Genomic DNA, 22,064 nt, shown 5'->3' with positions numbered 1-22,064 from the left:
AGGACAATCGTGCTGTATTTATACAAGGAATGAGTCATAGTCAAGAGGGGTTGGCCATATCTAAAGAACCAAGGCCTGTTTTACTCATACAAGCAATAGAAGCCAAAACGGGTCGGGTGGTGGTTTTGGTACATTTTGGAGTCCGGGAAGCATGAAATGGTTCCAATGCTTTATGGGTTCAATACATATGCCTAAGAGGTCATGGAATGAAGTTAAATCAGCCTCAAATGCAATCAAAAAGGGCTTGTACGGACAGCGTCAACAATTTACCCGAATTTGCTATATTGCTTGCTGGCTTTACTGTATTTTACTGTATTAGCCTTTCCTTATTTTTCCAAGCATGGGTAACGTGTGGGACTTCATATTCAGCTTATTTGGCATCCTACAAAGCATCTAGAAGCTGATTTGAAGCTCAAAGAGGTCAAAGATTGATCAAAGTCAACTTGATCAAAAGGCTAGCATTTTTAGTTTCCTAATTTGTTTTTACTTTTTGTTTTAGGAAACTACCTTTACTTTTTCGCTTTTATTTATTTATTTTCTGAAAAAATAACTTTAGGAAGGTTTTTATTTTATTCTTTCCATTGTAAATTAATTAATTCCTAATTTAATATAAAGGAATTAATTAATCAAACTTAGATTAGGAAAGGAAGTATAGTTTCGGCCAACTAGGTTTCTTTATGTGTGGTGGCCGGTTTTCTTTATTTTTAGGGTTTTATTTCGTGGCTTTGTAGCCTATTTAAAGGCTTATTTTTCAATATTAAGGGAACTTTAATTTGATTAAGAAAATACTTGTGAGATTAATTATCTCTTTGTTCTTTGAGAACACCTAAAACACCATTAGAGAATTGGTTGTTTTAGCTTGACTTATCAATAGGTTTTCCATCCCCTATTGTGGCGTCTACATTATACCAAGGTTTCTAACCATAGGTTGGTTAGGGGTTGAGGTCAATTCCATTAGAACTTGAACTTAATTAAGATTTAGGCTGATATAATACGGGTTTAGGAGCAGGTCGTCCTAGGTTCATATCAAAAGGTCCTCTCAATGATGTTGTGAACCCAGGTCATGTACCGCTTTAATGGGTGAACAGCCCAACCCTTTGAACATACTACAGCCCCAAGTGGCGGCGAGCCAACATTGGGGTGCCAAACCTTCCCATCAATGTGAGCTATTGTTGAATATCAGCCTGTTATCCCTAGAGTAACTTTTATCCGTTGAGCGACGGCCTTTCCACTCGACACCGTCGGATCACTAAGGCCATTCGTATTGCGAAAATCCTTAATTCATGAGTTGTAGGGAGGGACTTACGTCACCACAAATAGAGACTAAAGAAGTGTTGGATTCAAAGTTGGTGTTAAAGATTATAAATTGACTTATTACACTTCTAACTATGAAACCAAAGATACTGATATCTTGGCAGTGTTTTGAGTAACTCCCCAACCCGAGGAAGCAGGGGCCGTGGTTGCTGCTGAATCTTCTACTGGTACATGGACAATTGTATGGACTGATAGGCTTATTAGTCTTGATCATTACAAAGGTCGATGCTATGACCTTGAGCCCGTTGCTGGAGAAGAAAATCAATATATTGCTTATGTAGCTTACCTCTTAGACCTTTTCGAAGAAGGTTCTGTCACTAACATGTTTACTTCCATTGTGGGTAATATTTTTAGGTTTAAGGCCCTGCACACTCTCGGTGTGGAGGATTTGTGAATCCCTCCTTCTTATACTAAAACTTTCCAAGGACCACCTCATGGCATCCAGGTTGAAAGAGATAAATTAAATAAGTATGGTCTCCCCCTATTGGGATGTACTATCAAACCTAAATTGGGGTTATTTGCTAAGAATTACGATCGAGCAGTTTATGAATGTCTTTGTGGTGGACTTGATTTTACCAAAGACGGTGAGCAAGTAAATACCCAACCATTTATGCATTGGGGAGACCGTTTCTTATTTTGTACCGAAGCCATTTATAAAGCACAGGCTGAAACAGGTGAAATCAAAGGGCATTACTTGAATGCTATTGCAAGTACATGCGACAAAATGAAATAGGTAAAGTGTTACATCTATCTAGTGGAGATCATATTCATGCTGGTATTGTAGAAGGTAAACTTGAAGGGGAAAGATACATCACTCCAGGCTTTGTTGATTTACTACACGATGATTTTATTGAAAAAGATTGAAGCCGCGGTATTTATTTCATGCAAGATTAGGTGATGCGAACCCGCCCGAGCTCACACCACCGATAACTTGCTGGGGTACTGATCCAATACGGATGAAGACTGGACCGATCACTAGGGCTCAAGCTAAGAGGTTTAAGGATAACCTTGCTGCCTTTATCCAGAAAGTAATTCATTCTCAAAAGGGCTTGTCCATACCTAGAGATAAAAGACCTGTTTTAAGTATCCAAGTGGTGGAGGCTGATACATCGGATACCCATACACCAGACATTTTATATCGGACCCTTGCCTTGGACATCGGAGCCTTGCCTCAGACATCTGATCTCGGATTTCGAACATCAGATGTAACTTAGCTTGGACAGACACCAGTTAGCTCAGCCAGACACAACTTAGCTCGGGCAGACATCAATTAGGTCGGCTAGACACAAGTTAGCTCGGATAGGCCATAAGTTAGCTCGGACATCAGGCAAACATAAGTTAGCTCGGTTGAAGACATAATTCAGCCTAGATGTCAAAGTCAACTCGTTACCTAATTTGCGATTGACTTTCTTTCTTTTTGGGTTTTTTATTTATCTAGTTCTTGGGCAAATAACTTTAGGAAGGTTTTTATTTTATTCTTTCCATTGTAAATTAATTAATTCCTAATTTAATATAAAGGAATTAATTAATCAAACTTAGATTAGGAAAGGAAGTATAGTTTCGGTCAACTAGGTTTCTTTATGTGTTTGGCCGGTTTTTCCTTGGGTTTTTAGGGTTTATTTTGTTTCTTTCAAAGCCTATTTAAAGGCTTATTTTTTCAATAAGAAAAAAAACTTTGATTTGATTAAGAAAATACTTGTGAGATTAATTATCTCTTTGTTCTTTGAGAACACCTAAAACACCATTAGAGAATTGGTTGTTTTAGCTTGACTTATCAATAGGTTTTCCATCCCCTATTGTGGCGTCTACATAATACCAAGATTTCTAACCATAGGTTGGTTAGGGGCTGAGGTCCATTCCATTAGAACTTGAACTTAATTGTGATCCGAGCTAATATAATACGGGTTTAAAAGCAGGTCGTCCTACGTTCGTATCATTTGGTATCGGAGCCAAATTTTGTTCAGGTTTGATCTATCTTTATTTACTTTATTTGTTTTTGTGTTATTCTAAAATTTTAGCATTAGGTTAAGGTTGCTTCTATCATCATACACGTTCTGCATCTTAAAAAAAAAAAAAAAATTCATTCCTAGTTGTATTAGGATTTCCTAGTTTTATCGTATTTTTGTTTCCTAGTTTGTTGGTTGTTTTTCATCATTGTTCTTGTTAATTTTGGTTTCTATTGATTTTTCTTTGCTGTTTTAATCTTAAATATTTGCATTCATCTATTAAAAAAAAAAAAAAAAAGGAGTTTGCGGCAACATTTAAAAAAAAAAAAAACTGCATATTTGTGTTTATTTAGAGGTCACGGGTTTGGTGTTTGTTTTGGAGTTGGAATTGCAATTTTGGTAATTATTCTTTCTACTGCAGTTGTTTATGTTCTGTGAGTGAAAAAAAAAAAAGAAAAGGTAAAGCCGAATAAAAAAAAAATAAAAAATATTTCGGTTTGTTGGAGTTTGATTTGTTTGTTGGAGTTGCCGGTTTTTTTGATTATTTATTCAATATTTGAGTTGCTGGGGAATTATTTTGCTGCTGGATATTTGGATTTTGGGTGCTTAAATTATTTGGATTAAAATTAGTTAAAGGAATTGATACAAAACTTGAATTACAAAGAACAACAACCAACAACTTTTCTATATTTTTGTTCTCTTTGATTCCTGGTCGTATTTGAATTTCTTTTTCTAGAATTTTATTCTTGAACTCATAATATATTACCATCTGGTCCAGTTCTTCAAAATTCCAAAGTTTTCTCATTAATTTGGTTTATGTTTTCTAGAAAAACCGAAAATAAGCATTTTCATTCTGTTCGGTATTTGTTTATTTTTGCTTACTGTTTTGTTGATTAGTTTAATTAAAACATACTAGTGATCTAATTGCTGTTTTTTGGGTGTTTTAATTAGAACTTTGAGATAAATCATTGAGTGGAAAAAGGCAAGAGTGTGTGAGCTTAAAAGAGGGTAAAAGCGAAAACAAGTGTGCAAACACAAGTGTCGAGTCCTTATTTGAGTGAAACACGTAAGGGAGTGAAATTTGTAAGGTCCTGTTTTATTTATATTGCATTATTATTCTAACATGGCAGATTCTAGAATATGAAAAGGAGATTCACCCTTGAGGATCAATGAGGAAGAGTCCATAGCATTCCATGGCGATGCCTGAGCTACCAAGAGTGGAGACCAAGTGGACATGAGAGCTGTTTTGGAGTCAATACAGTGGGTTAATGCTCAAGTTGAGCATATGAATCAAAGAATGGGAAGGCTAGAAGCCTCACAAGGAATGGTGAACATAAGAAATAGGCAAGAATTCCATGGAGGACGAGGCCGAGGACGAAGAGGTCGCAAGAGACCGAGAGAGGAATTTGATGAGGAGCCATTCAGTGGAGACTTTGAGGAAGGCATGGACGAAAATTTTGCTGTCCAAGATAGAGCTGGCCCTGGAAGATTTAGGAGGAAAGATACAGATGATGATCTAGGGAATATCAAGCTAAACATTCCACCATTCATGGGTAAAAGTGATTCGGAAGCATATTTTGAGTGGGAAGAAAATATGGAGATGATTTTTGACTGCCACAACTATTCGGAAGGTAAGAAGGTAAGGTTGGCAGCAATGGAGTTTGGACATTATGCACTCCAATGGTGGACCAATGAGCAAAATACCAGAAGGAGAGTTGGTGATGATTTAATCTCGACATGGTGTCAAATGAAAGGAGCCATCAGGAAACGGTTTGTGCCAACCCATTACCATAGGTTGCTGCATCAAAGGCTTTAAGCTTTGTCTCAAGGAAGTAGGTCCGTGGAGGATTATTACAAAGAGATGGAGATGTTAATGATGAGGCTGAATATGAATGAGGATAGGGAGGCAACAATGGCAAGATTTCTTGGAGAGTTAAACCGTGACATTGCCAACCAACTTGAGTTACAACAATACTTGGAATTGGAGGAGATGTTGCATGTAGCAATTAAGCTTGAGAACCAATTCAAGAGGAGAGGTGTTAGCACACGGTTTGGAGGAGTCTCTAGCAGTGGAAGGACAAGTTCAAGTGGCTGGAAAAACAATTCTACTTATGAAAGCAAGCTGAAGCAGAAGCTTGGTGAAGAAGCTACGAACCGGCCAAGAAGAGAACTTAAAGCCGAATCTGTCCAAGCCATTAAAGGTGAGGTAAAATCTGAACCTAAACCTCAAAAGTCAAGAGAAATTATTTGTTTCAAGTGCCAAGGAAGAGGACATATAGCCAGCCAATGCCCAAATAGAACGATAATGGTAATTAAGGGTAATGGAGAGGTGGAATTCGAGAGTGAGGCTAATGGGGCTGAAACCGAGCAAGAGGAGGATTGCAATGAAGATGAAGCTGAACCTGTAGATACATCTAATGCCGAGTTGAGCTTGGTTTCAAGGAGAGTACTTGCTATCTACAAAGATGAAAAGCAGATGCAAGGAGAAAACATCTTCCACACTCGCTGTAAAATACAAGGTAAAATTTGTAGCATGATTATAGATAGTGGGAGTTGTACCAATGTGATAAGTAATCTTGTAGTTAATAAATTAGGCTTGAAAACAATTAAACATCCAAAACCCCTATAGGTTACAATGGTTAAACGATAGTGGTGAGATGAGGGTAAATAAACAAGCCAAAGCAAAATTTAGTATAGGTAGATATGAGGATGTAGTCTTATGTGATATTGTTCCCATGATTGCTGGACATATACTACTAGGTAGGCCATGGCAATTTGATAAAGATGCTACTCATTTTGGTTGAGCAAATAGTATTATTTTCAGGTTTAAAGGGAAGAAGGTCAAGCTAGAACCATTACCTCCTAAAGAGGTTTACAAAGACCAATTACAAATGCAACAAACGAGAGAAGCCGAAAAGTTCAAGGAAAAAGCTAGTATGGCACCAACGGCTTCACCACCCTTTCAAGGAAGTAAGATTGAGGTTGCTAACCAAGGTAAGGTTTCTAAGACTCATATTGAGTGGAAAGATCAAGGAAAAGCCAAAAGAGAGGGGAAAGAATGTGGCAAACCCGAGAGCATGGAGAAGGAAGAAAAATCTGAAGGTGTGCGCCAATCCAAGGGAAAAAAAGAAAAAGAAAGAAAAGAAAGGTTAAGTAGCAACTTTTATTTGAGTTTAGGGGATATTAATAAAGTTATTGAGTGTAAGAAACTTTTGCTGTTCATGATTTATAAAGAAAATTATTTTAGTGATCAAACTAACTTTGAAGAACCTGAATTGCCAAGTTCAATGATTTGGAGATGTCTTCCCAAATGAAATTCCAAGTGGACTACCACCTATTCGAGGAATAGAACATCAAATTGACCTTGTTCCAGGGGCTGCCATACCAAATAGACCAGCTTATAGGAGAAATCCCGAAGAAACAAAGGAGCTGCAAAAACAGGTAAGTGATTTGCTTCATAAAGGATACAGTCGTGAGAGTTTAAGTCCATGTTCTGTTCCTGTTTTGTTGGTACCTAAAAAGGATGGTTCTTGGAGAATGTGTGTTGATTGTAGGGCTATAGATAACATCACCATTAAATATAGACATCCCATTCCTAGATTAGATGATATGCTTGATGAGTTGCATGGTGCTTGCATGTTTACAAAAATTGATCTTAGGAGTGGTTATCACCAAATTAGGATGAAAGAAGGTGATGAATGGAAAACCGCATTCAAAACTAAATATGGGCTGTATGAATGGTTAGTTATGCCTTTTGGATTATCCAATACACCTAGTACTTTCATGAGGCTCATGAATCATGTAATGCGTCCATTTATTGGTAAATTTGTGGTTGTTTATTTTGATGACATTCTAATATATAGCCGAAATTTGGATGACCATATGGAGCAACTTAGGCAAGTTTTACAAGTTCTTAGAAAGGAAAGATTGTTTGCTAACATTAAAAAATGTGAATTTTGCAAAGATGAGCTTGTGTTTCTAGGATTTGTAGTAAGTGCTGCAGGAATCAAAGTTGACCAAGCTAAGGTGAAAGCAATTCAAGAGTGGCCGGTTCCTACTTTTATCACCCAAGTGAGGAGCTTTCATGGCTTGGCAAGCATTTATAGAAGATTTGTCAAGGATTTTAGTACCATAGCAGCACCATTGAATGAAGTTGTCAAGAAGAATGTCGGCTTTAAAAGGGGGGAAGTACAAGAAAAATCTTTTAATTTGTTGAAAGAAAAATTGTGTAATACACCTTTGTTAGTTTTGCCAAATTTTTCTAAGACTTTTGAAATTGAGTGTGATGCTTCGAGTGTAGGTATTGGAGCTGTCTTAATGCAAGAAGAAAGACACATAGCCTACTTTAGTGAAAAATTAAATGGAGCTTCCCTAAACTACCCGACTTATGACAAGGAGATGTATGCTTTGGTGAGGGCTTTGGAGACATGGCAGCATTATCTCATGCCAAAGGAGTTTGTGATTCATACGGATTATGAGTCTTTAAAGCATATCAAGGGTCAAGGAAAGCTCAACCGAAGGCATGCCAAGTGGATTGAATTTATTGAAACCTTTCCATATATGATCCGCTACAAAAAAGGTAAAGAAAATGTGGTTGCCGATGCATTATCCCGAAGGTATGTACTCTTTTCTACCTTAGATGCTAGATTGCTTGGATTTGAACAATTGAAAGGACTTTATAAGCATGATAGTGACTTTGCAGAAATCTTTAGAACCTGTTTGAAACATGGATTTAATAAATTTTACATATTTGAGGGATATTTGTTTAAGGAAAACAAACTTTGTGTGCCTAATTGTAGTATTAGGGAATTATTGGTTCGGGAAGGACATGGGGGTGGTTTAATGGGTCATTTTGGTGTTTTAAAAACTTTATCCTTGCTGCAAGAATATTTTTATTGGCCTAACATGAGGAGAGATGATACGAACCTAGGACGATCTGCTCCTAAACCCGTATTATATTAGCCCGGATCTTTAATTAAGTTCAAGTTCTAATGGAATGGACCTCAACCCCTAACCAACCTGTGGTTAGAAACCTTGGTATAATGTAGACGCCACAATAGGGGATGGAAAACCTATTAATAAGTCAAGCTAAAACAACCAATTCTCTAATGGTGTTTTAGGTGTTCTCAAAGAACAAAGAGATAATTAATCTCACAAGTATTTTCTTTATCAAATCAAAGTTTAAAGTTATGTTATTAATGAAAAATAAGCCTTTAAATAGGCTTTGAAAGAAACAAAATAAACCCTAAAAACCCTAGGAAAAACCGGCCACTCAATGAAGAATTCTACCTTGGCCGAAACTTTCCTTTTCCTAATCTAAATTGGATTAATTAATTCCTTTATTTTGAATTAGGAATTAATTAATTTACAATGAAAATAATAAAATAATAAATTTCCTAATCTTATTTGTCCAGAAACAAAATAAATAGAAACTAAAAATAATGGTAGTTTCCTAAAACAAAAAGTAGAATAAAATTAGGAAACTAAAATACTAGCTTTTTGACTACATTGACTTTGACCAATTCTTTGACCCAAGTGAGCTCCAAATCAGCTTCAATATGCTTTTTAGGATGCCAAATAAGCTTATTGTGAAGTTCCTCACGTTGCCCTTGCTTGGAAGTAAGAGAAAAGGCTAATACAGTAAAATACAGTAAAGCCCGCGAAGAATACAGTAAATTCGGCCTTTCCTTCTCCTTGTGCGCAAACCTCCTTGTTGGTCGGATTTGAAGCTGCTTTGGCTGGTTTCTATGACTCATCCTCCATATAAATTAAACCCATAAAGATGGGGTTCCAATTCATACAACCCGGCCTCTTTATTGTCACCAAAAACGTCACCCGACCCCGGTTTGGCTTCTATTGCTTGTATGAGTAAAACAGGCCTTTGTTCTTTAGATATGGCCAACCCCTCTTGACTATGACTTATTCCTTGTATGAAGACAGCAAGATTGTCCTTGAACTTCTTGGCTTGGGCCCTAGTGATCGGCCCCACCTTCATTTGTAATGGGTCAGCACCCCAGCGGGTTGTTGGTCGAGCTGTCTCGGGTGGATTCGCATCATTCCCCTCCTCTTGAAAAGGATTTGTCCTCAAATCGAAATCATCACCTGCAGCAAAAGGAGATAAATCAGCAACATTAAAGGAAGCACTAACATTATACTCACCCGGTAGATCAAGCTTGTAAGCATTGTCGTTTATCCTCTCCAAAACTTGAAAAGGTCCATCACCCCTCGGCATGAGTTTTGATTTCCTTTGTTTGGGGAATCCTTCTTTCCTTAAATGCAGCCACACCCAATCTCCAGGTTCAAACACCATTGATTTTTGTCCTTGATTAGCCACCCTTGCATATTGCTCGGTCCTCCTCTCAATGTTTGCTCGGGTTTTCTCATGAATCTGCTTCACAAAATCAGCTTTTTGTTTTCCATCTAGATTAACACGCTCACTTAAAGGCAAAGGTGTTAAATCTAATGGAGTCAAAGGATTATAACCATAAACAATTTCAAATGGAGTAAATTTAGTTGCTGAATGTAAAGACCTATTATATGCAAATTCAACATGTGGCAAACATTCTTCCCAAGTCCTTAAATTTCTACTAATTAATGCTCTCAACAATGCAGACAAGGTTCTATTTACTACTTCGGTTTGTCCATCAGTTTGTGGATGACAAGTAGTTGAAAATAAAAGCTTAGTACCTAATTTAGCCCACAATGTTTTCCAAAAATAGCTTAAGAACTTAGCATCCCTATCCGACACAATAGTTTTTGGCATTCCATGCAATCTCACAATTTCCTTGAAAAATAAATTAGCAATGTTGGATGCATCATCAGTTTTATTACATGCAATAAAATGTGCCATCTTAGAAAACCTATCTACTACAACAAATATTGAATCCTTACCTGTCCTTGACCTAGCTAACCCAAGAATAAAATCCATAGAAAAATCTACCAAAGGATAGGTAGGAATCGGCAAAGGCTTATATAATCCATGCGGTTTCAATTTTGATTTTGTTTTTCGGCATTTCACACATCTTTCACAAATTCTCTCAACATCTCTCCTCATGTTAGGCCAATAAAAATGTTCTTACAGCAAGGATAAAGTCTTTAAAATACCAAAATGACCCATTAAACCACCCCCATGTCCTTCCCGAACCAATAATTCCCTTACACTACAATTAGGCACACAAAGTTTATTTTCCTTAAACAAATATCCCTTAAATATGTAAAATTTATTAAATACATGTTTCAAACAGGTTCTAACAATTTCTCCAAAGTCACTATCATGCTCATAAAGTTCTTTCAATTGTTCAAATCCAAGCAATCTAGCATCTAAAGTAGAAAAGAGCACATACCTTGGGGATAATGCATCGGCAACCACATTTTCCTTACCTTTTTTGTAGCGGATCACATATGGAAATGTTTCAATAAACTCAATCCACTTAGCATGCCTTCGGTTGAGCTTTCCTTGACCCTTGATATGCTTCAAAGACTCATGATCCGTATGAATCACAAACTCCTTTGGCATAAGATAATGCTGCCACGTCTCCAAAGCCCTCACCAAAGCATACATCTCCTTGTCATAAGTCGGGTAGTTTAGGGCAGCTCCATTCAATTTTTCACTAAAGTTAAATTAGGCTATGGGCCTTCCTTCTTGCATTAAAACAGCTCTAATACCTACACCCGAAGCATCACACTCAATTTCAAAAGTCTTAGAAAAATTTGGCAAAACTAACAAAGGTGCATTACACAATTTTTCTTTCAACAAATTAAAAGATTTTTCTTGTACTTCCCCCCATTTGAAGCCAACATTCTTATTGACAACTTCATTCAATGGTGCTGCTATGGTACTAAAATCCTTGACAAATCTTCGGTAAAAGCTTGCTAAGCCATGAAAGCTCCTCACTTGAGTAATGGAAGTAGGAACCGGCCACTCTTGGATTGCCTTCACCTTAGCTTGATCAACTTTGATTCCTGCAGCACTTACTACAAAACCTAGAAACACAAGCTCTTCTTTGCAAAAGTCACATTTTTTAATGTTAGCAAATAATCTTTCCTTTCTAAGAACTTGCAAAACTTGCCTAAGTTGATCCACATGGTCATCTAAATTTCGGCTATATATTAAAATGTCATCAAAATAAACAACCACAAATTTACCAATAAATGGACACATTACATGATTCATAAGCCTCATGAAAGTACTAGGTGCATTGGATAATCCAAAAGGCATAACTAACCATTCATACAGTCCATATTTAGTTTTGAATGCGGTTTTCCATTTATCACCTTCTTTCATCCTAATTTGGTGATAACCACTCCTAAGATCAATTTTTGTAAACATGCAAGCACCATGCAATTCATCAAGCATATCATCTAATCTAGGAATGGGATGTCTATATTTGATGGTAATATTATTTATAGCTCTACAATCAACACACATTCTCCAAGAACCATCCTTTTTAGGTACCAACAAAACAAGAACAGCACATGGACTTAAACTCTCACGAATATATCGTTTATCAAGCAAATCACTTACCTGTTTTTGCAGCTCCTTTGTTTCTTCGGGATTGCTCCTATAAGCTGGTCTATTTGGTATGGCAGCCCCTGGAACAAAGTCAATTTGATGTTCTATCCCTCGAATAGGTGGTAGTCCACTTGGAATCTCACTTGGAAAGACATCTCCAAACTCCTTCAAAAGAGAAATCATCGAACTTGGCAATTCAAGTTCTTCAAAGTTAGTTTGATCATTAAAATAATTTTCTTTGTAAAGCATGACCAGCAAAGGTTTCTTACACTCAATAACCTTATTAATATCCCCTAAACTCAAATACAAAATTCTGGTTTTTCCTCTCTTTTCTTTCTTTTCTTTTTCTTCCCTCGGTTTGGCTCTCATTGGCGGAAATTTCCGGATTTTGTATGCTCTCGGGTTTGTTCTCTTTTCTCACCTCTCTCTCGGCTTTTTCTTTGTCTTTCCACTCAATATGAACCTTAGAAACCTTACCTTGGTCAGCAACCTCATTCTTACCTTCTTGAAAGGATGGTGAAGCCGTTGGTGCCATACTTGCTTTTTCTTTGAGCTTTTCGGCTTCTCTCCTTTGTTGCATTTGTAATTGGTCTTTGTAAACCTCTTTAGGAGATAATGGTTCTAGCTTGATCTTCTTCCCTTTAAACCTGAAAACAATACTATTTTCTCGACCAAAATGAGTAGCATCTTTATCAAATTGCCATGGTCTACCTAATAGTATATGTCCAGTAATCATGGGTATAATATCACATAAAACTACATCCTCATATCTACCTATATTAAATTTTACTTTGGCTTGTTTATTCACTTTTATTTCACCACCATCATTAAGCCATTGTAATCTATAAGGTTCTGGATGTTTAATAGTTATTAAGCCTAATTTATCAACTACAATGTTACTAATTACATTTGTACAACTTCCACTATCAATAATTATACTATAAATCTTACCTTGAATTTCACATCGGGTGTGGAAGATGTTCTCTCTTTGAATTTCATCCTCATCTTTGTATGCAGCAAGTACTCTCCTAGAAAGCAAGTTTAATTCAGCATTGGATGCTTGCAAGGTTTTGGGTTCATCCTCCAAGTCCTCCTCCTCTTGCTTGGCTTTATCCTCACTTTCTTCACTTTCCGATTCTAGCTCGTCATTGCCCTTTAACGCCATGATTCTTTTATTCGGGCATTGGCTATCAATGTGTCCTCCTCCCTGGCACTTAAAACACACAACATCATGAGTTCTAGAAGGTTTAAGATCTAATTTTACCTCATTCTTTGGTGCTTGGACAGATTTGGTTCTAGTCTCCTTCCTTGGCCAGTTTGAACTTTCTTCTTTGACTTTCGGCTTTAGCTTGCTTTCATAGATGGGATGGTTCCTCCAGCCACTTGAATTGGACCTTCCATTGTTGGAAACACCTCCAAACCATGATCTTACACCCTTCCCCTTGAATTGGTGCTCAAGCTTAATGGCAACATGCAACATCTCCTCCAACTCAAAGTATTGTTGCAAATCTAGTTGGTTGGCTATCTCACGATTCAAACCACCAAGAAATCTTGCCATGGTTGCTTCCCTATCCTCATTCATATGTAACCTCATCATGAGCATCTCCATCTCTTTGTAATAATCCTCCACGGACCTAGTTCTTTGAGATAAAGATTGAAGTCTTTGATGCAGCAACCTATGATAGTGTGATGGTATGAATCGCTTCCGCATGGCTCCTTTCATTTGTCGCCATGTAGTAATCAAGTCATCACCAACTCTCCTTCGGGTGTTTTGCTCATTGGTCCACCATTGGAGTGCATAATGGCCAAACTCCATTGCTGCCAATTTCACCTTCTTAGCCTCTGAATAATTATGGCGGTCAAATATCATCTCCATCTTTTCTTCCCACTCCCAATATGCTTCGGGGTCACTTTTTCCCATGAATGGTGAGATGTTGATCTTGATATTGCTAAGATTGTCATCTGTTTCTTCCCTCCTATATCTTCCATGGCCAGCTCTATCTTGGACAGCAAAAGTTTTGTCCATACCTTCCTCAAAGTCTCCACCGAATGGCCCCTCATCAAATTCCTCTCTTGGTCTCTCGCGACCTCCTCCTCCTCAGCCTTGTCCTCCATGGAATTCTTGCCTATTTCTTGTGTTCGGCATTCCTTGTCAGGCTTCTAGTCTTCCCACTGTTTGATTCACATGCTCAACTTGAAAACTAACCCGCTGTATTGATTCCAAAACAGCTCTCATGTCCACTTGGTCTCCACTCCCGGTAGGTCGGGCATTGCCATGGAATGCTACAGACTCCTCCTCATTGATCCTTAAAGGTGGATCTCCTCTCCTCATTCTTGATTCTGTCATGTTAGTTTAATAATGCAATAGAAATAAAATAGGACCTTACCAATTTCACTCCCTTACGTGTTTCACTCAAATGAGGACTCGACACTCGTGTTTGCACACGTGTTTCGGCTTTTTACTCTCTTTTAAGCTCACACACTCTTGCCTTTTTCCACTCAGTGAATTATCTCAAAGTTCTAATTAAAACACCCACAAAACAGCAATTAGATCACCAGTATGTTTTAATTAAACTTATCAACAAACAGTAAGCAAAAAGTAGGCAATGCCGAAAGAATCCAACAAACCCTAATTTTTCGGCTTTCTAGACAAGAAAACACAAAATAATGGGAAAATGTTGGAATTTTTTAAAACTGCACCAGATGGTAGTAGATTATGAGTTCAAGAATAAAATTCCAGAAAAAGAAATTCAAATACGAACAAGAATCAAAGAGAACAAAAATATAGAAAAATGTTGGTTGTTGTTCTTGTAATTCAAGTTTTGTATCAATTCCTTTATCTAATTTTAATCCAAATAATTTAGGCACCAAAATCCAAATATCCAGCAGCAAAAATAATTCTCCAGCAACTCAAATATTGAATAAATAATAAAAAACCAGCAGCTCCAACAAATTTCCAGCAAACAAATCAAACTCCAACAAACCGAAATATTTTTTTTTCTTCTTTTTTTTTTTTTTTTTCACTCACAGAACTCAAACAACTGCAGTAGCAAGAATAATTACCAAAACTGCAATTCCAACTCCAAAACAAACACCAAACCGTGACCTCCAAATAAACACAATGTGCAGTTTTTTGTTTTTTTTTTTTTTTTAAATGATGCCGCAAACTTCTTCTTTTTTTTGTTTTTTTTTTTTGAATATATGAATGCAAATATTTAAGACTAAAACAGCAAAGAAAAAATCAACAAAAACCAAATTAACAAGAACAATGATAAAAGACAACCAACAAACTAGGAAACAAAGATACGATAAAACTAGGAAATCCTAATTCAACAAGGAATGAATTTTTTTTTTTTTTTTAAAAGAGATGCTGAACGTGTATGGGATAGATGTAACCTTAACTTAATGCTAAAATTGCAGAATAACACAAAAACAAATAAAGCAAATAAAGATAGATCAAACCTGAACAAAACCTGGCTCTGAGGAGAGATGATACGAACCTAGGACGACCTGCTCCTAAACCCGTATTATATTAGCCCGGATCTTTAATTAAGTTCAAGTTCTAATGGAATGGACCTCAACCCCTAACCAACCTGTGGTTAGAAACCTTGGTATAATGTAGACGCCACAATAGGGGATGGAAAACCTATTGATAAGTCAAGCTAAAACAACCAATTCTCTAATGGTGTTTTAGGTGTTCTTAAAGAACAAAGAGATAATTAATCTCACAAGTATTTTCTTTATCAAATCAAAGTTTAAAGTTATATTATTAATGGAAAATAAGCCTTTAAATAGGCTTTGAAAGAAACAAAATAAACCCTAAAAACCCTAGGAAAAACCGGCCACTCAATGAAGAATTCTACCTTGGCCGAAACTTTCCTTTTCCTAATCTAAATTGGATTAATTAATTCCTTTATTTTGAATTAGGAATTAATTAATTTACAATGAAAATAATAAAATAATAACTTTCCTAATCTTATTTGTCCAGAAACAAAATAAATAGAAACTAAAAATAATGGTAGTTTCCTAAAACAAAAAGTAGAATAAAATTAGGAAACTAAAATACTAGCTTTTTGACTACATTGACTTTGACCAATTCTTTGACCCAAGTGAGCTCCAAATCAGCTTCAATATGCTATGTAGGATGCCAAATAAGCTTATTGTGAAGTTCCTCACATTGCCCTTGCTTGGAAGTAAGAGAAAAGGCTAATACAGTAAAATACAGTAAAGCCCGCGAAGAATACAGTAAATCCGGCCTTTCCTTCTCCTTGTGCGCAAACCTCCTTGTTGGTCAGCTTTGAAGCTGCTTTGGCTGGTTTCTATGACTCATCCTCCATATAAATTAAACCCATAAAGATGGGGTTCCAATTCATACAACCCGGCCTCTTTATTGTCACCAAAAACGTCACCCGACCCCGTTTTGGCTTCTATTGCTTGTATGAGTAAAACAGGCCTTTGTTCTTTATATATGGCCAACCCCTCTTGACTATGACTTATTACTTGTATGAAGACAGCAAGATTGTCCTTGAACTTCTTGGCTTGGGCCCTAGTGATCGGCCCCACCTTCATTTGTAATGGGTCAGCACCCCAGCGGGTTGTTGGTCGAGCTGTCTCGGGTGGATTCGCATCAAGAGATGTTGAGAGAATTTGTGAAAGATGTTTGAAGTGCCAAAAAACAAAATCAACATTGAAGCCGCATGGATTGTATAAGCCTTTGCCGATTCCTACTTATCCTTGGGTAGATTTGTCTATGGATTTTATTCTTGGGTTGCCTAGGTCAAGGACAGGTAATGATTCAATATTTGTTGTAGTAGATAGGTTTTCTAGGATGGCACATTTTATTGCATTTAATAAAACTGATGATGCATCTAATATTGCTAATTTATTTTTCAAGGAAATTGTGAGATTGCATGGAATGCCAAGAACTATTGTTTCAGATAGGGATGCTAAGTTCTTAAGCTATTTTTGGAAAACTTTGTGGGCTAAATTAGATACTAAGCTTTTATTTTCAACTACTTGTCATCCACAAACTGATGGACAAATCGAAGTAGTAAATAGAACCTTGTCTGCATTGTTAAGAGCATTAATTAGTAGAAATTTAAGAACTTGGGAAGAATGTTTCCCTCATGTTGAATTTGCATATAATAGGTATTTACATTCAGCAACTAAATTTACTCCATTTGAAATTGTTTATGGTTTTAATCCTTTGACTCCATTAGATTTAACACCTTTACCTTTAAGTGAGCGTGCTAATCTAGATGGAAAACAAAAAGCTAATTTTGCAAAGCAGATTCATGAGAAGACATGAGCAAATATTGAGAGGAGGACCGAGCAATATGCAAAGGTGGCTAATCAAGGCTGAAAATCAACAGTGTTTGAACCTGGAGATTGGGTGTGGCTGCATTTAAGGCGATGGTCCTTTTCAAGTTTTGGAGAGGATAAACGACAATGCCTACAAACTTGATTTACCGGGTGAGTATAGTGTTAGTGCCACATTTAATGTTGCTGATTTATCTCTTTTTGCTGTAGGTGATGACTTCGATTTGAGGACAAATCCTTTTCAAGAGGAGGTGAATGATGCAAACCCGCCCGAGCTCACACCACCGACAACTCGTTGGGGTACTGATCCGATACGGATGAAGACTGGACCTATCACTAGGGCTCAAGCTAAGAGGATTAAGGATAACCTTGCTGCCTTTATCTAAAAAGTAATTCATTCTCAAAAGGGCTTGTCCATACCTGAAGATAAAAGACCTGTTTTAAGTATCCAAGTGGTGGAGGCTGATACATCGGATACCCATACACCGGACATTTTATACCGGATCCTTGCCTCGGACATCGGAGCCTTGCCTCGGACATCTGATCTCAGACTTCGGACATCGGATGTAACTTAGCTCGGACAAACACCAGTTGGCTCGACCAGACCTAACTTAGCTCGGACAGACATCAGTTAGCTAGGATAGGCCATAAGTTAGCTTGGACATCAGGCAGACATAAGTTAGCTCGGTTGAAGACATAATTCAGCCTAGATGTCAAAGTCAACTCGTTACCTAATTTGCGATTGACTTTATTTCTTTTTGGGTTTTTTATTTATTTATTTTCTGGACAAATAACTTGAGGAAGGTTTTTGTTTTATTCTTTCCATTGTAAATTAATTAATTCCTAATTTAATATAAAGGAATTAATTAATCAAACTTAGATTAGGAAAGGAAGTATAGTTTCGGCTAACTAGGTTTCTTTATGTGTGTGGCAGGTTTTTCCTAGGGTTTTTAGGGTTTATTTTGTTTCTTTCAAAGCCTATTTAAAGGCTTATTTTTTCAATAAGAAAAAAAAACCTTGATTTGATTAAGAAAATACTTGTGAGATTAATTATCTCTTTGTTATTTGAGAACACCTAAAACACCATTAGAGAATTAGTTGTTTTAGCTTGACTTATCAATAGGTTTTCCATCCCCTATTGTGGAGTCTACATTATACCAAGGTTTCTAACCACAAGTTGGTTAGGGGTTAGGGTCCATTCCATTAGAACTTGAACTTAATTGAGATCCGGGCTAATATAATATGGGCTTAGGAGCAGGTCGTCCTAGGTTCATATCATTAGGTCTCTCTGGCACGTGTTATCCCTATGGCTTCAGGCGATATTCATGTTTGGCATATGCCCGCTCTAACCAAGATCTTTAGAGATGATTCCATACTACAGTTCAGAGGAAGAACTTTAGGAAACCATTGGGGAAATGCGCTCGGTGCCGTAGCTAATCGAGTAGCTTTAGAAGCATGTGTACAAGCTCGTAATGAGGGACGTGATCTTGCTCATGAGGGTAATGAGATTATTCGTGAGGCTAGTAAATGGAGTCATGAACCAGCTGCTGCTTGTGAAGTATGGAAGGAGTTCAAATTTGAATTCAAAGCAATGGATACTTTGTAATCCACTAATTACTTGCTGTTCATTCTCTTAATTGTAATTGAAATTAAACTCAACCTAATCTTTTAGTAAAAGGATTTAGCCAAATACAAAGATTTTATCAATTTTTGATAGATACAGACCCATCTAGATATACAAGATCTTAAATACAAAATATAAGGAAAAACAACTTAAACATTTCTATTGTTGTATTGGATCCACAATTAATCCTATGGATCGTTAGGATAGGTGCATCTTTTTATTTTTTATATTATGTATTTTAATTATCATTTTTGTAATTATATTTTTATTTTATATATTATTATATCTTGTTTATATATTATCATACTTGCCGTTTTAGATCATGGATCGAGTCGAGTATCACAATTTCTTCTACCCATCCTATATATTGTCCTTTTCATTCTATGTTGAAATAGAAACTGATCAGTAGGCCAGATTTTACAAAAAAGGGTTCTTCATATTCATACGAGAAAAAACTTTTTCTTTTTCTGATGTGAATTTGACACAACATGGAGGAACCCGCTACTTGCTATTTATAATATAAAAAAAGCATTTTTCAATTATTTTGAATTGAAAAAAGATTTCATCCTATTTTATCATATATAGAGAAGAGATATTCTGGATTCTTGCAAGTGATAATCATTTTTTTTTTCAATATCTACTTGTGACTAATTAATAATCCTACCGATTGGATTTATATGCTTATTCTGATTCTAAATTCTAATCGAAATATTCAAATGATTTTTATCAAATGACTATTCATTTATTGTATTTTCATGTAAATAGGGGCAAGAAAGCTCTATGGAAAAATGTCGTTTCGATTCGATGTTGTTTAGGAGAGGGTTAGAATATAGGTGTGGGTTAAGTAAATCAATGGATAGTTTTGGTGGTCCTTTTGAAAATGAAAATACCCGTGTAAATAAAGATCCGATTATAGATCATATGAATAAAAAAATTCCTAATGGAATTAATAGTTACAGTAATGTTGATAATTTAGTGGGTGTCAGGAGGTACATTCGAAATTTCATATCTGATGAAACTTCTTTCTTTAGGGATAGTAATAGGGACCATTACTCCATATATTTTGATATTGAAAATCAAAATTTTTGAGACCGACACCGATCATTCTTTTCCAAAAAGTTCTTTTTATAGTTATGCGAATTCTATATCTAAAAGTGACAATCCTCACTATTATCATTACATGTATGATACTAAATATAGTTGGAATAATCACATTATTAATTGCATTGACAGTTATGTTTGTTCTGAAATCAGTACTGATCATTATATTTTAAGTAGTGGTGTCAATTCCATTGATAGTTACATTTATATTTACATTCGTGGCGAAAGCGATAAGAGTAGTAAAAGTGGAAGTTCCAATATACGAACCAGTACGGATGATAGTGCAAAAACTCTAAGAAAAAGAGAGTTCGTGAGAGCTCTAACAGAGATAAGAAAAAGAAAAAGGGATTTAGAGAAAGCTCTAACTCAAGTAAAAGAAAACAAATTAAAACTAAATAAAATTTTAAAAGAAAACAAATTAAAGAAAGCTCTAACTGAAATAAGAGGCAGAAAAAGTGATTTAGAGATAACTAAAAAATACAAATATTTATGGGTGCAATGCGAAAATTGTTATGGATTAAATTATAAGAAATTTTTTAAACTTCAAATGAATATTTGTGAACATTGTGGATGCCATTTGAAAATGACTAGTTCAGATAGAAAGTTCGTTGATCTAGGTACGTGGGAGCCTCTAAATGAAGACATGGTCTCTAAGGATCCCATAAAATTTCATTCGTAGGATGAACCTTATAAAGATTGTATTGATTTTAATCAAAGAACGACAGGATTAACTGATGTTGTTCAAACAGGCATAGGTCGACTAAATGGTATTCCTATAGCAATGAGGGTCATGGATTTTTAGTGTATGGGGGGTAGTATGGGATTGGTAGTGGGCGAGAAAATCACATGTTTGATTGAGCATGCTACCAATAAATTTTTACCTCTTATTCTAGTGTGTGCTTCTGGAGGAGTAGGTATGCAAGAAAGAAGTTTGAGCTTGATGCAAATGGCTAAAATATCTTCTACTATATATTATTATCAATCAAATAATAAGTTATTCTATGTATCAATCCTTTCATCTCCTCCTACGGGTGGGGTGTCAGCTAGTTTTGGTATGTTGGGAGATGTCATTGTTGTTGAACCAAATGCCTACATTGCATTTGTGGGTAAAAGAGTAATTGAACAAACATTGAATAAGACAATACCCGAGGGTGCACAAGCGGCTGAATATTTATTCCATAAGTGCTTATTTGATCCAATCATACAACGTAATCCTTTAAAAGGTGTTAAGAGCGAGTTATTTTAGCTACATGCTTTCTTTCCTTTGAATCAAAAAATGAAATCAAAAATAAAATTAAGGAGAGCCATATATCATTATCCTTAATTTTATCCTTAATTTAATATTCAATAAATTATTAAATTTAATAAATTCAAAAATTTATTACTTGTTTTGTGGTAACCAAGTAGTTATTTAGTTTCTAGGAAGCAAAGTCAAATTTCGAAGAATGGATTTTTCTTTGGTAACATAATATTGAATGGGAAAAAAAATACATGCGGATACTTTTTTTTTTATTATAAAAAGAGCAAATTCTGTCTCTTTCGTCCATGAAATTGGATGAGGGGGTCCTGCATCTTTCTATATCCCTAAAAAATCCCTGATTTTTACTAAGAATCTCTTTTGTCGGATCGTATTATAATGAATTTTTTCGTGAGGGGAAAACCAAAAATGAAGAATAAAGAAAATAATAAAAAAGTGAATTATCATACATATATTGCATGTAGAAAGATGAATAACCCAATTTATTTACTTATTTTATTTACATATTTACACTTTTGATTTACATTAATTATGTTATATAAGTACTTAGTGATGTGATTTCGCCCGAGCCCGCTCAACCGATAACCTGCTGGGGTACTGACCCGACACGGATGAAGACTAGGCCAATCACAAGAGCTCAAATTAAGAGATTTAATGAAAACCTGGGAGCATTTATACAGGGGGTAATCAATCTCAACAGAGCTTGTCCATACTTGAAGATACAAAGCCTATTCTAAGCATCCAAGTGGTGGAAGCCGATGCGGACCCGGGTAGCAGTTTTGGTGCAAATATGGACAACGGGCAGCATGAAATGGTTCCAACTCTTTATGGATTCAATACATATGCCTAAGAGGTCATGGAATCAAGTTAAAGCAGCCTCAAATACAATCAAAAAGGGATTGTACGGACAGCATCAACAATTTGGCCGAATTTGCTGTATTGCTTGCTAGCTTTACTATATTTTACTGTATTAGCCTTTTCTTATTTTTC

General features: G+C 36.1%; 2 pseudogenes; both read left to right on the top strand.

Annotated features, from left to right (window-relative positions):
- The first annotated feature begins 1,283 nt into the window (after window positions 1–1,283).
- LOC132800060 (ribulose bisphosphate carboxylase large chain-like) lies at window positions 1,284–18,697 on the top strand (annotated as a pseudogene).
- Window positions 18,698–19,495: 798 nt separating this feature from the next.
- LOC132799853 (acetyl-coenzyme A carboxylase carboxyl transferase subunit beta, chloroplastic-like) lies at window positions 19,496–21,062 on the top strand (annotated as a pseudogene).
- Window positions 21,063–22,064: the final 1,002 nt, after the last annotated feature.

Source organism: Ziziphus jujuba, chromosome 11, assembly GCF_031755915.1.
Source record: "Ziziphus jujuba cultivar Dongzao chromosome 11, ASM3175591v1".
NCBI classification, from domain to species: domain Eukaryota; kingdom Viridiplantae; phylum Streptophyta; class Magnoliopsida; order Rosales; family Rhamnaceae; genus Ziziphus; species Ziziphus jujuba.
Note: the sequence above shows the minus strand (reverse complement) of the source record. Positions and strands in the feature narration are given on the sequence as shown.